The sequence below is a fragment of the Porites lutea genome, chromosome 8, assembly GCF_958299795.1.
Source record: "Porites lutea chromosome 8, jaPorLute2.1, whole genome shotgun sequence".
In the NCBI taxonomy this organism is placed as follows: Eukaryota; Metazoa; Cnidaria; class Anthozoa; order Scleractinia; family Poritidae; genus Porites; species Porites lutea.
The window spans coordinates 17663453-17677581 of NC_133208.1; positions in this window are offsets into that span (position 1 = coordinate 17663453).

Here is a 14129-nt window from a genome sequence, read left to right on the forward strand (position 1 = left end):
ATTTCTACAAAATCCCTTTCTCTAACCTCTTTAAAGTATTATAGTTGAACCTCGATATAACGAACCTCAATATAACGAAGTTCTCGGTATACCGAACGATTTTCTTTACCCCAGTTAATAGTAAAATATACGAAAAAGAACCTCGATATATCGAAACCTCGGTATAGTCAACAAATTTTGCCAGTCCCTTGGCCCTTCGTTATGTCGAGGTCCACTTTTTAAAAATATTTTTAGTTAGTATTACCAAGTGATCAGCGAAAACAAGAGAATTGTAAGATTTCTGGCCAGTCATAAACTTGATAGCGTTGGTCTTTACATATCAACAAACTTGCAGTCATGCTTTAAGAGCGTTTATTGTCACTTTTCCTGTTTTCATTGAACCTCAGCATATGTTCTTCATTCAAATAAAAGCTGTATTATAGTGCGATTTCCACGTTCATGATTCAGTCGTGATTTCCTCTGTTGACACACTGGACCTAAAAGAGTCGTCAGTTACGCCCATCCATCCACCATTTCCTCATAGCTACACACCTACTTATCAACCACTAAAACGCTGGTTCTGAACATCAATTGCATCTTCCAAACCACATTTCCACATTAGCGCACTTCCTAACATTTTATGCGTTTATTTTTTGGCCAAAATAAACAACGGTCCATAGCAAGTGTGAGCAGAAGTTCTGCTTTCCGTGAATCGGGTGATTAACACCAACGTCTTTTTAAAACCTGCCAGCCTGTTGCAGGCCGGTGTTCAGATATTGAAGTGGGGAACTTAGTCAGAGTGCGAGTAACCCTCTTTTTTTCCCGCCATTGTCACATCTCTGTGGTGTCCCCACAATTTAAATCTGAACACCTGAAGCCGGCTGTAAACGCTGCTATCGCCAATCTCATTACTTAAAACCGCCACCTGGCTAAGCGCAGGCGGCTGAGCGGACGTCGCGGCTTCCAACACCGGCCGGGCCACACTTGAACACTTAGGGTCTTTACATAAGGAGAATGTGTAGGACAAAAAACCGTTAAAGGCTCCGTATCACAGCCCTTTCACTTTTCTGATACTGGTTTAACGTACAGTGGAACCCCGCCTTACGACCACCCCGTTTATAAGACCACCTCGTTATTACGGCCATATTCTTTCAAACCAAACGTAAAAACCATTGAGTCATTTTATTATTTTGAAGACCCCGTTAATGCGACCACCTCGTTATTAAGACCAGGATTTTATGGCCCAACGGTGGTCGCATTAACGGGGTTCCACTGTAGTTTAAAAGTTACTTTAAAAACTGAGCTTCGAATCAGAATTATGAAGTAGCTTTACCGCGTAATACAGTCGAACCTCCATGTGCGACGACCTCTCGTAAGCGACCACCTCTCATAAACGACCGCCAAAAACACCAAACTTTTCCCAATCAAAACCTTACAGTTGGAACCTCTAGTAAACGACCACCTCCTGTAAGTGATCGCGACCACATTTTGGGCCTGACAATTAATGATTTTCCATTGTTTTTAACCTCTTGTAAGCGACCACTTACCCTGCGAGCAGAGGCTACATTTTCGCGGTATGAGCTGGCGTGCGAAAAGTAGCCTCTGCCGACGACCGTTCAAATCCGTCCAGAAATCTGGACGAATAAATTTAAACCGGTTTAGAGCATTGCGTGAGTCTTGCGTCAGCGAATGAACGCTGACCATTATTGGGCCTTCATGCATCCCTTCCCGCCAAATTCTCGCATACGAACGCGGATCAACGCAGCTCAAACGTAGCAACAGGAAAAGTTCAAAACAATTTCAAAAATCCCTGTTTATGTATTTAAAAGAGCGTCGTCAACAACTTGAATAAGCTCTGTATTTTCAGTGAAGCCGTCGGAATACCAAAACAAGCTACTGCCGGTGCTTCGTACGGGTCCGTGTAAAGATCGTTAATTTATCATATGGTAGTTCTTGTTTGCCAGGAAAAGAAAATGGATACTGCGGTGATTTTTGTTGTGTCACCTCTCAAAGCAAGACTAAATGCACTGTTTAAGACACAGATGGGAACCGGAATGTTCAAAAGAATCATCGATCAGTTTTCTTTTAGTGGAAAAAGCAGAAAAAAAGCTTTCAGCTGAACACTGATTCGCCCTCAAGGACGACAAGGACTTCAACCTGGTTGGCTTCTTCACGGTGGAACACTTGTCCTGTTCTGAAAAGAAACCAAAGCGGCCAAATTTTTAAAGAATTTTCAGGTACAACTTGCACATTAATGGTCAAGAAATTTAAGTATTTATAGTTGTTTCGTAGATGTTTTATACGACTTGAGACGGATTTTGGCGTTGACATTTGATGTCTTCGGCAGCTTTTACTTGCGTGAAATGATCCACGATCCAGTTAGTATTACGCGAATTGCTTTTAAGAATAAAATTATGGGTTTTCGAATAAAATTTTTCGATAAATAATTTTTTTGACTACTGTTTTGTCTATGTTCATTCATAACATTAGTTTAAAACACAATCGTGAGACTACAGCATCCAATTTAAATCAAGCATTACTTCTGCGTAGCGTTGTCGGCGAATTTCATTTTTCACTTTGAGCACAACTATTACTATAGGTAATATTAACGCCGGAAAAATGTGCTCCCCGCAAAACAGACAGAACTTACTACAGTTGATAACATAAAAATACTTTCCTAAAAAAGACGATCCGTGGAAATTTTGCGACTAAAATACTTAAAACCAGAGGGGGCGAGGCAGAAAAACAAAACAAAAGCTCGAGGAGAGTAGTTCGCAGGTAGTTTTCGCAAGTTTGATTCCCGCGAAACTCACGCAGATTTGAAGAACCAGTTGCTAGCGAATCGCGTGACGATTTTTGCGCACGCACGATAGAAAATTGAAGGGTTGTCGGCAGAGGCTACTTTTCGCACGCCAGCTTATATCGAGAATATGTAGCCTCTGCTCGTAGGGTAGCGACCACTCGACTCAGTCTTTGATCTCTATTTTCGCTGTGTGCACTATGTTATAGACGAAGAACTTTAGTGACAACATGGAACTACACATATCCTAACTTAGACATTGCGTGCAATAAATTACCTTCCATAAAGTAGATGTGCCTGGTTTGATTCTTGTAAACGACCACCTCCCGTAAGCGACCTCTCCGAGCAGTCTTAGCATTTTGGGTGGTCGGTTACGGGATGTTAGACTATATGTGGTTATAACCTACCATGAAAGTTTCGCTCTAGGTCAGATGAAACGAAAATTGCTCTATCAAAGGATATCAAAGGATATTTCTATTCCATATCAAATAATGTAAAGTGACCCACATTGATCTTTGTTGGTTTAAACTTAAGATATATAACGCACGTTGACCACTCAAATACACGCACGGCAGGCGAGTTCGATGTCGCGCGAATCCCTAAAACGGAATGAATGAATCAAAACACGATATATGTAACTGCAATATTTGCTATTGTAACAAGAATCAAGATTGATTCCTTTCTTTATTTCTTGGCTCTATTAAAACTCTTGAATAGAAACAAAATCTTGTTCAACACGAGATGAAATTGATTTGAGCTTCATCTCGTAGTTTTCAAATTAACTGACAAATAAATCGTTCTCTGTAAGAATTAGGAATGAGCATAAACATAAACTCCACTCGGCCTATTTTTAATCGAAAGTCTAGAAAAATATTAAATGTGAATTAAACTGGACAGAATATGAATAAGCTTAGGCAAAACGTTTCCATATTGTATTTACTTGGAAAACAATTTATACCTCGTCTTTCTATTTTACGCCTCTTTCTTCAATAAACTTAGCAAGAGGTAGAATTCATGGCAGGAATACATTAACATTTTATCAGTTATATTTAAACACTGTTGTCTGTAATCAGTGTGTAAAAATACAGAAAACTCAAGAAATTGTTTTTGAAGTTCGCAAACACGCGTGTGTTAAATTCATAACACAGAGAATCAGGTATGTTAAGATTACGTATACTTTACAGAATACGTATGTTTGATTCTTGTGTGAAAAAGTTTTACTTTTATTGGAAACTAGAGTATATAAATGCTGAAAAAATATAGACCCGATACCGTCACAAAATTAAAGAATCGAGCATAATAGATGGAAAATGGCTCTGGAGAAGCCTGAGAAAGTCCAAGTGATCAACTGGGATATGCACACCACATCATCAGTAAACTTACATCGAATTTGGTTGGAATCTTGTTAAATATTTTGGCAAATTTAGTACCGGTGTGCAAAACAAATCCCTGTTAAAGTACCTGTGAAGTAAAAGCTACCTATTAGTCAAGCTTATTGGAAAGGCCCCTTTTTTGAAAGAAGAAGAAGAAGAAGAATGGTCGGTCTACTTATGTCAGTATCATAATTTTAAGAGATTTCAAAGCTAAAGGGATAAAATTGGCAGCATTTTTTATTTGTCGTTCAAATTTCCTTATTGTTTGTTTGTTTGTGTTTCGTTTGTCATTAACCTTGATGACAAAGAAGTAATTATTAAAGACGGCAACTAAAATGACGATAGACCTGCCAAAATTTTCTAAAACTAGTAAGAGGAATAAAGGGCCCACCGAGAACAGGACTGAGCAATATTAGGCAAAAGATAGAAAACTTATGTCCACATGATTGAAAAATGGTGCGTGCCGGTATAAACACCTGTTCGCCCCGCCAGGAAGAGAGGCACCGAAACCTAGGTTACGATCCACTTTCAAGATTAGCACCGCGTAGCTGCGCTCTGCAAAACCGTTCCAAAATCCCCGTTCTTACATGTATGTGTTAACGAAAGCCCTCCGGCATGAATAAATACAGTTTGAGTTAGTATTTCACGTATTTTTCCCGGTTTGTATTCATCATGGCCTTTCATTTTGCTTCGTTTTAAAGCACACACTAGCTTAATTAAATACTGATATTACATACTTAACCATAATGTCCTAGAGGGGATCGCTGGGTTTATAAATGTTAGCGAATGTGTTTCATCTAGGGGTTCAGTTTTGCAGGCGTTAAATAAATTGGGAGACTTCATGCTGGAACAGTTACCCAGAAGTTTGATTTAATCGCAAACTGGTACGATTGTAGGCGGAAAAGTTCCCGTATTCGTCGGCAGATTGAACAGTAATCGGACATGTACACTGTGGACTTCAGACTATTGAGAGAGGCGTGAGCAAATTGCGGATTTACGCATCAGCTTGTAGTAAACAACAAAATGAATCCGATGCCAAAATTATCCGGATTTCTTAAGAATCCAGGGTAAACCAGGGTACTAACCATTTAAGTGGGAAAGACGAAAATTCCGGATAGAAATTATCAAATGATTCGCGCGGTTCCGTTAGCGAAGCTTCAGAAAATATGGGTTGTGACTTGAGGTGATGCAATTTTTCTCCTTATTTTGGTTTGCAGCGCCGATCGTTCTCCCACCACTTCATATTTTATAGTGTTATGTATATGCACAAGATTTCCACTCAGTTGGTTGGTGTAAACGGTATACCACCTCTAGCCGTTTTGTAAAATAATTGAAGACGTGCAGCACTCATACAGCAATGTTTTAGGCCAATCGCCGGGATATTCAGGCCAATGTATTCAAGAAAAGTAACAATCAATACAGTTCTGGTACTTTTTTGGGGAATGCTTTGTGAAGTAAGCGGGACTTGTTTTGATGGCGAATACTCCATAAAGAACATGATGTTGCGTCAACACATCTTCAAAGAAATGAAGACACCAAGCTCTCTTGAGTGCTTAATGCTATGTAAAGAAGATGTCAGGTGTCAAAGCTTCAATTATGTCATCAACCAGGATATATGTGAACTAAACAACCGTACGAGGGAAGCAGCACCCAAGAATTTTGTGCAGAACTTCAAAAGATATTACGTGGGGTTAGTCACGAATAGAGGTAAGTCAGGTTAAGTACAAGCAACAACAATATTCAGCTTGCGTAACAGGACGGCAGAAAGGAGGGGGTTAAATTTGCAAAACTTTTCTGTGCGACAAACATGACAGAGATATAGTGTTCAGAATACTCAAGGTTATTTCATCTATTGCTATTAATGGATCAACTAGGGGCGCATTGGTTTTGTAGCAAAGGATTCTTTTATTTCACACGTTCACTTGTAAATAGCAATGTCACTTATTAATTGCGTGTTTTGTCGTTGTCTTCACTTACCATTAATGTGTTCCAGTCGTTTACAAAAAGATCTTCTTAGCTAAAGTTGGGCGGAAAATGTTTTCAAACGTAATTATTGTTGTTAAATTCTGTTTTTTAATGTTTAATCGCTACGATCCTAAAGGATTTCAACAAAAACCGAACACACATCATCCAACATGCTTCACGCCACGAAAACGTAAAGGATCTGGCGTGATGGGCCACTTGGGGCGTATGCAAACTTTACCTTACCTTGAAACCTTAAAAGCACATAATTGATAATTTCAAAAGCTTATTGGCAAAAACAATGACTATTTTATATAATATAAAAACCCTAAAAGAAAACAATCTGGGCGTGGTTCAAATGATTTTTTGACCCCTACAAGGACCACGCCAGAATAGACAACTAAATAATTATAACAATATATAGTTTTCATTTAATTGTTTCTTCTTCTTCTTTTATTTCTTTCCTTTCCCCCTTTTTTCGTCTGCAAATTTTTTTACACACAGCCATAAGTTTGAGTTTGTGTTTGTTCATTAGTTCCCCTGGGTTCTATTCCCGAGTTACCCGCCGAGTCTTGCAAAGAGATCAAGGCAAGTGAAGGAGAGCAAGCGGTCAGCGGCAAATACTGGTTTGATTCGATTAAACTTTTGAAGACTATTCGTGCTCACTGTGACATGGGCACAGAAGGTAGTAATAAGAATAAAGTTACATATGTGAATTACACGGCGTCGGCGTTTTACGTTCTTAGACATTTTAAACTTCAGCCTCGAAGGGAACATCAATATTGGCAGGTATGCGTTCTCTTGTCCGGAAAGGGTGAAAATCTTTAGTAGACAAGATAAAGGTGGACGATGAAAGTGGGGGGGGGCTTTATTGAACTTGAGGAGAATGTGACCTGAATGTTTATAAACAGTCAAGTGCTAAGATCCTACTAGAAATGCACAAGGGCACTGATATAACTAACTTAACTGGAAGCTATTCTGCCTTTAGCATCGATTTTAATTTGATGGACACCTTGGCTGAGTTTACGTTTTAGTCGGTTTGAAAATAATATTCCATAAATTTTCTGATAGGAATGCGCAGTTTACTAGTTTTCTTCCTTGTCCAGATATTAACGAATGCACTGCGGCAGACCAGTTGTGTGACACCAATGCAAACTGCACCAATACCCAGGGTTCTTTTTATTGCTCTTGTTCAACTGGTTTTACTGGAGACGGCGAGCACTGCAAGGGTAAGAACAAGAAATAATCAGTCTATAAGGGAGGTCTTTTCATGCATGGCTATACTGTATATGAACTGTATATAAGTGTACTGTATATTTACTGCATATGTATACAGGTTGTGTATTAGGCTATCTCAACACAGGCTACGCCTATATTTGGCGGCCCGCCCCAACTCTCTGTCAGTTTCAACGTCCAAGTTGGCAGAAGAACATTGGTATCCCCCCCCTCCCCCCCCCCCCCCCATCTTGCTGGGTATGTGCCGCTGGCCTCTCAGCGCCCCTACCCCATTTAAGTCTATTCTGTTACAAACTATAGACCCCATTTTAGTCAGTTTTGAGCAAATGTAATTTTGGGGACCCTAATTTCTAATTAATTATCTACCTTATCAATCCTTTAAATAGGTCATCCTAAAATGCACTCATTTTTTAAATTGAATTAAGAACACTTTCCTTTTTACCTATAGTACAAACATTCTGGTGCGTTTGCTAACCGTAAATATGAAAACCCTTCCCATCCCAAAAATCCGAAAATGTGCGACCCCATTCTAGTAACTCAATCGAAAGTGCAGCCCCATTAATGTCAATCAAGTCATGAAAATGCGACCCCATCGAGCGGCACATCCCCATAAGTCTCTTAAATGGAAGAGTTATTGGCTGAAAAGTTTGACCGGTTTCAAACTTTGCGCAACAACATCCAACAACATGCAACAGGGTGTGCAAACGGACGCAAGATGTAACATCCAACAATGTTGCGTCCGTTTGCACGCAGCCTAAGTGAATGCAAAGCACCTAGTTTTATGCTTTTGCTGTGTTATTAATTACATACAGACATTGACGAATGTGACATTGGAAGCCATGGCTGCGTCACTGGTTCATCCATTTGTGTCAACACTATTGGATCGTTTAAGTGTTCTTGTAACTTTGGTTACGACTTAGTCTCTGAGACTTGCTTTCCAGGTACAATTTTGCTCTAAAGTGTTGTACATCACTTGATATCTGGTTATGAATTTGGACTCTTTCTTTTCGAGTTCTGAGCATCCAAACAACATTGCTAGTGAAATGGCATAGACAGGAGCTCATTGACCTAATTTTCAAAAAAAGAAAAAATAAACGTATTAACCATTTCACTCGTAAAAAGTGGCCAAATAATTTTTTTCGTCTCGATCCAATTTTATTTCTTCAAAATCCAAAACTATAAACAGTAATATGCAAAAGGTCTGTTATTATAAATGGTAACACTTGTTCTAAGAGTAAAGCAAGTAGAAAGTTATTAAAAAGAAGCTGATACCTGGGAGGAATCTGTGTTGTGTACCTATAGATTTATTGACAATCAAAGAAACTCGTCAAACAGTTATCTTCCAGCAAATCGCAACAAAATTTAATCGGTCAAATCTGTAAATGCAGTAATGGTGAGTTTGCAGTGATAAAGTGCCGATTGTAAAAATTTCCCACAGAAAAACGCATAGACTGCTCGCAGTCCCCTATTTTTGGTAAGATCGGCCGACGGTCATTTTGGTTTCATTTATGTAAAAAAAGAAAAATTTACCGAGGGGCGGGACATATGTAAGATGGCCGCCCGTGAAGCAAAATCTTCGATCTTGACGATCTTGCTGAGAAAAAGTGAATAGTCTAAAAATCGCACGATAAAATAGTGCTGAAAACCACGTGCATATAATGACCCTGATAGAGATGCTTTTCTTTTTCTTCAGTATTTTACGCCACATTTACCTGTGACAATGCAATGGAACTGTTTGCTGATGATACAAGTCTAGGAAACGACAATAGTAACTGGGGGGCTTCCTTTACCTACACTATAATAGGAAACCCTCGAGTTATTTCCGTTGTAGGAGCGGACGTTGGAGGAGGATTTGGAATACTTGGCTCCACTACCAATGGTCTGCTAACCAATGAAAGCTGGAAGTGCACCGGTGTTCTGTATCCCGGATGGAATTCCCCGGATTTTGATGACCAGAATTGGCCTTCCGCAAGAGTGTTTGGAATTAATTCAGCTGATTCTCCATGGGGAATGATGATAAGTGGTATTGAGGCGACAGCAAAGTGGATATGGGCTGCTGATCAGGATAATGGTGTTGTTTATTGTAGATTGAATCTACAGTAGATAAGGTCGGTTGGTTGGATCAACTGCTTCTCAAACTCGTTAATTATTCATGTAGTCAAAAGCCAGTAAATAACGACCAGTTGGGTTTGGTGGATGAATCTTGATACCTAATAAAACACCACATGATTTTCATCTGAGATCAAAAACCTGCATCATAATTTTTTTTGTTTCATTTGAAAAAAACGTCATAAAAAGCTCAGGCGACGCGTGCTTCATCAGAGGTTCCAAACACCGAGAAAACAGATGAAAGCACTAGGCAGTACTTGATGAAACGCGTAATCATTTTCAAGTTTGACCGTGTGTTCGTCAGAGGAAGGTCTCAACTGTGAGCAATAAGTGCTGTAAACTTTTCCAACCTACTTTAAACATGAGCAAGAGAACGACATATTTGTGGTTTAAATGAAAGTCTCTGAACGCGAGCATCGGACGAGCTCTGATTATTGCCCTCAACACCCCCTCCCCTCACCTCCCCTGTTACTAACCTTTTAAAAGAAACCTTTTTAATATGAGGCTCAGCGGGTGAGGTTGAAGCATTTTCGGTTGACAGTTTTCTAGAGAAGATAAATCGATTACTTTAAAGACGTTCAAGTGTTTCCATCTGCTTAAACCACTCAAAACCTTTCCGGGAGCCACGAGCTCGACAAGACATGGTCGTAACAAGCAATACCGACTTAATATACGGCTACTGAAATCCCCCCCCCCCTCCACCCTCCCTTTAATCTTTTGGCTGTTTTACGGCTGACGGGTGGCCCATTTGTTACCCTCCTATCATAACTTACGTAGAAGGGCGGCGGGGGAAACAAGACGGCAAACTTTGGGGCACAAGCGTAATAATTAATTTAAAACAAAAAAACAAAACAAAACACATTCCGCCAAACTTATTCTTCCTTTAAAAAAGATCTTTTTGAAAAAAAAAAACATAACACAGTATTGGTTAGTATTGTTGGGTGAAGATCACGACAAAACTGGCGAGTAATAGCCCTGTCACGTTTGTCAACACAAATGTTTTGCCGTCTTCTTTGCATGTTGCGTAAGCTCACTTTTGACGGGGAATGCTCGTCAAAAAGCAAAACAAATAAATAAATATATTAAGCATTTCTAAGGATACTAGGATGTCGTATTACAGTGGCTCAAATACATTTCCATCCCGAAAGCCTGGTTTCCATATGGCCCTTATGGAAACGCTACCCGAACGACAGCAAACGATCCGGGCGACTGAGACGACCTTGATCGCTTGGATAGAGTTGAGTTCTATCAGGACGATCGGGACGATCGTCATTTTGAAGCGATCATATGGAAGCGCTCTCAGACGACTGAGACGATCGGGACGAACGAAGGAAGGCTATCCCAGAAATCACAACTTTTATTCCAGTCATCGAGAATAAATTCTGACTGGATGGCGCTCAAGTCGTCAAAAACAATACAAAAATGTTCGCACCGCGTATGGCGCTATTCAAAATTAGAGAAAGTCTGTCAAGTTCTCGACGTGAACTCTTCTAGCTTCTCGACGCCGCCAAATCGAGAGAAAAATTAGATAGCAAGGCACGATGTTCGCACTTCGAATAAAAATCATCCTTATGGTTGGCCTGTTTGCGAAACACGCGCAAAAATTCTATTGTTTCACATAGAGACATCGCTACGATCCCGTGTCACTTGCCTTTGAGGCGATCGAGACGATCATATATGGAAACTACCAATCGTCCCAGTCGTTTGTATCGTCCCGAATTTTTTTGAAAAGACTGGGGCGATCCGGACGATCATATAGAAAACAGGCTTTAGATGTACTAAGTGGCGTTGTAAACAACAAATCAACCGGCAATTTTCAATTTAGTGATGCGCCCGTTCTTGCTAGCATGGAGAGCCGCCCGGCCCTCCCCTCAGAAAAAATTCCGACTTTTCCTGAGAGAAGGGGGTGGCCGTACACTACGAAAACCGAGGAGGGTCTTACGACTTCCGACTTCCAACTTCCAACTTCCGACTTCCGACTTGCGAAGAACCTTCTCGGCTTTAGTAGTACACCGGCAATGCCTTCCTAAAAGGCCGTTCTTTGTTTCGTCACGCGACGCAGAACCGCTGTGAAGCGCAAGCAGACTACAGAAAGGTCCGCGATATCTCAAACTCCGGTTAGGAGTATCATGCAGTTACCAATAGGCAACACCCATCGACGAAAGTTGATCCTGCCAAAATGTATAAAGAGCACTGTCAATTCTTGAGAACAACGCTCGCCTCCAGATCAATTTAGGGCTGAACATCTTCGTTATTCATTTATTTACTAATTTCCCGGGGGGGCACTCCCTTCTTTGGCCTATACAGGTAGGTTCCGCTGAACAGGGTATGGTTTTCAAGGTCTTGAGTATTAAACAGGGTGTACAATTTCACCATTAAGCGTCTTAATCAGGGTGTCTTTTGGACTAGAAGCCTTTCAAAGAGTGTTAAGACTTGTGATGAGCGGTCTACATTTGCAATACCGATAATTTTTTCCTAAATACATCTATTTCCACGATTTTAGTGTGAAAAATTACTTAATTCTGTATGTAAAACAAAACAATTCAGGGTCAGAAAGTAGCGTCTCCTGTCTTAAACAGGGTCGGGGTTTGAAGGCCTCGGGGCCACACCTTTACCCAGACTTCCCTAGAGTGCCCCCACCCCCGGGACTTATTTAGTGAGTGTCAGCCTATCCTAACTTACATGCTTGCATGTGGCTTTCATTCTCTGTATATACATCCCTTTTTTAGTAGCTTTTCCAAATAAGCTTCACGTTCCAGCCCTTGCGCTTTCGGCAAATTATTACTGAAAAAGGCTTAAGTGCATATTCGATACAACTTATTCAACTTTATTCATTCATTCAATACTGTGCAACGACGACAAACTAATCTAACTACTGGTGAGAGAGGGGGGGGGAGGAACTCCCTTATATGGTCTATAGGGGGATATGGAGATGTGCCCCGGACAGGATGTGGTTTTGGACCTCTCTGTTCTAAAACAGGGTATACAATTCCGCGCGCGTCTATCCTAATCAGGATGCAAATTTGTTTGTACTCCAAGTATACAAAAGCAAGGACTACAACTTGAATTTGCTTTATTGCAATAACCAACAAACGGCCTAAAACAAGAAATCCTTTGCCCTAACCAGGGTAACAAAATTGAGGGTATTGTCCTAAACAGGGTATGTATTTTAGGATTTTTTTGTCCTAAACAGAAATCGGCTCCTGACAGGGTCAGGGTTTCAAACCTTCAGCGGCTCACCTATACCCAAATTTTGGTCGAGTACCCCCGGATCTAACACAAAGCGAGGATCAACAAACCCCTTGGATAAAAGCAACATGATATGCTGTAAAATTCTGCTCTCTATCAATTGACGATAACAGATTAACAGATAACAGATTATAGTATTGTCTCTTTCGCCCCCTCCATATTGTCTTTTTTTTTTTTGGCAGAAGATATAAAATACCCCCTGAGGACGTGTAGACGTATCGTGTGGCACGAAATCTTTGCGCGAACTAATTTTTGCGATTGGGACAGATTGGTTTTTCTTGCTGGCAATTAATTTTTGCGATTTTCAAATTGTACCTAGTACCCAGCATTGATAATATTTTCGTTTTTATTGAGTACGTGCAATAGAAATACCACATTTTCAAAGGTCTTCAAAGAATACTACGGTGTGCGTACCATATGTAAAACCAGTATTTCAACAAGTTGTAATTGAACAGACACGATTTCTTAGTCCTGTATTTTTGTGCAGCGAATTGAAGTTAGAGAACATTTGATCTGGAGTAACTTTGCGAGAAAATGTTTGCGGTAATTTTTATCTGCGGGAACTTATTTTTGCGGATCGCTGTAAAAAATTGCAAAAATTAGAACCCACAAAAAATTTCGTGCCACACAGTATCAAGTATCAGCTCTCTTAAATGAAAAGCTAAAGACACGCGTTAAAGGATCGTTAAACTCCGGAACGCGTCCAGTGCCTTTCTGGTGCATCTTTGCACAATCTGCACTTAGAAGAAAAAAATATGATATGTATACTGCAACTTATGATGGATTGCTATTTTTTAGAAAGAAAGAGGTACGTGAAGAAAAAAAAAATGACAAAGTCACTCGTGCGGTGGTTCGTAGGGACAAAACTCGTCCCTGGATTCTGCGACCTGTTTTGGATTCTGGGAAGTGTGTTTGGACTCTGGGAAGTGTTTTGGATCCTGGGAAGTGTTTTTGGATTCTGGAACGTGTTTTGGATTCTGGCAAGTGTTTTGTCCTTATGAGCCACGGTACATTCACTACCTTGCTCCTTTCAAATCATTTCCCTTTTAAACGCGTCAAATTAAGTGGAGGAGATATGTGCTATTAGTGACAATATGACCCCAGAAGATGCAGGTTTAAAAATCACTGGTAAACAGGAAGTGTTCAGCCGGGGCGGGGGGGGGGGGGGGGGGGGGGGTACTCAAAAAAGGTTTTATACGAGAATGCTTTGCCCCGAGATCGATTATGTTTCAAGGGCTTTGTCATTTTTCCTGTTTACAGTGTGACCTGAACAATCTTTCTTCTTAAAAATGAAATAGTCGTTCAAGGATATACGTGAATCCGTCGAGATTTTTTCTGTTAATTTTGGCTCATAAATTGTTCCAGCCATCTGTTGTTTCACACCTCACGCCTACTAATCAATGGTGTCTCGACATTAATCG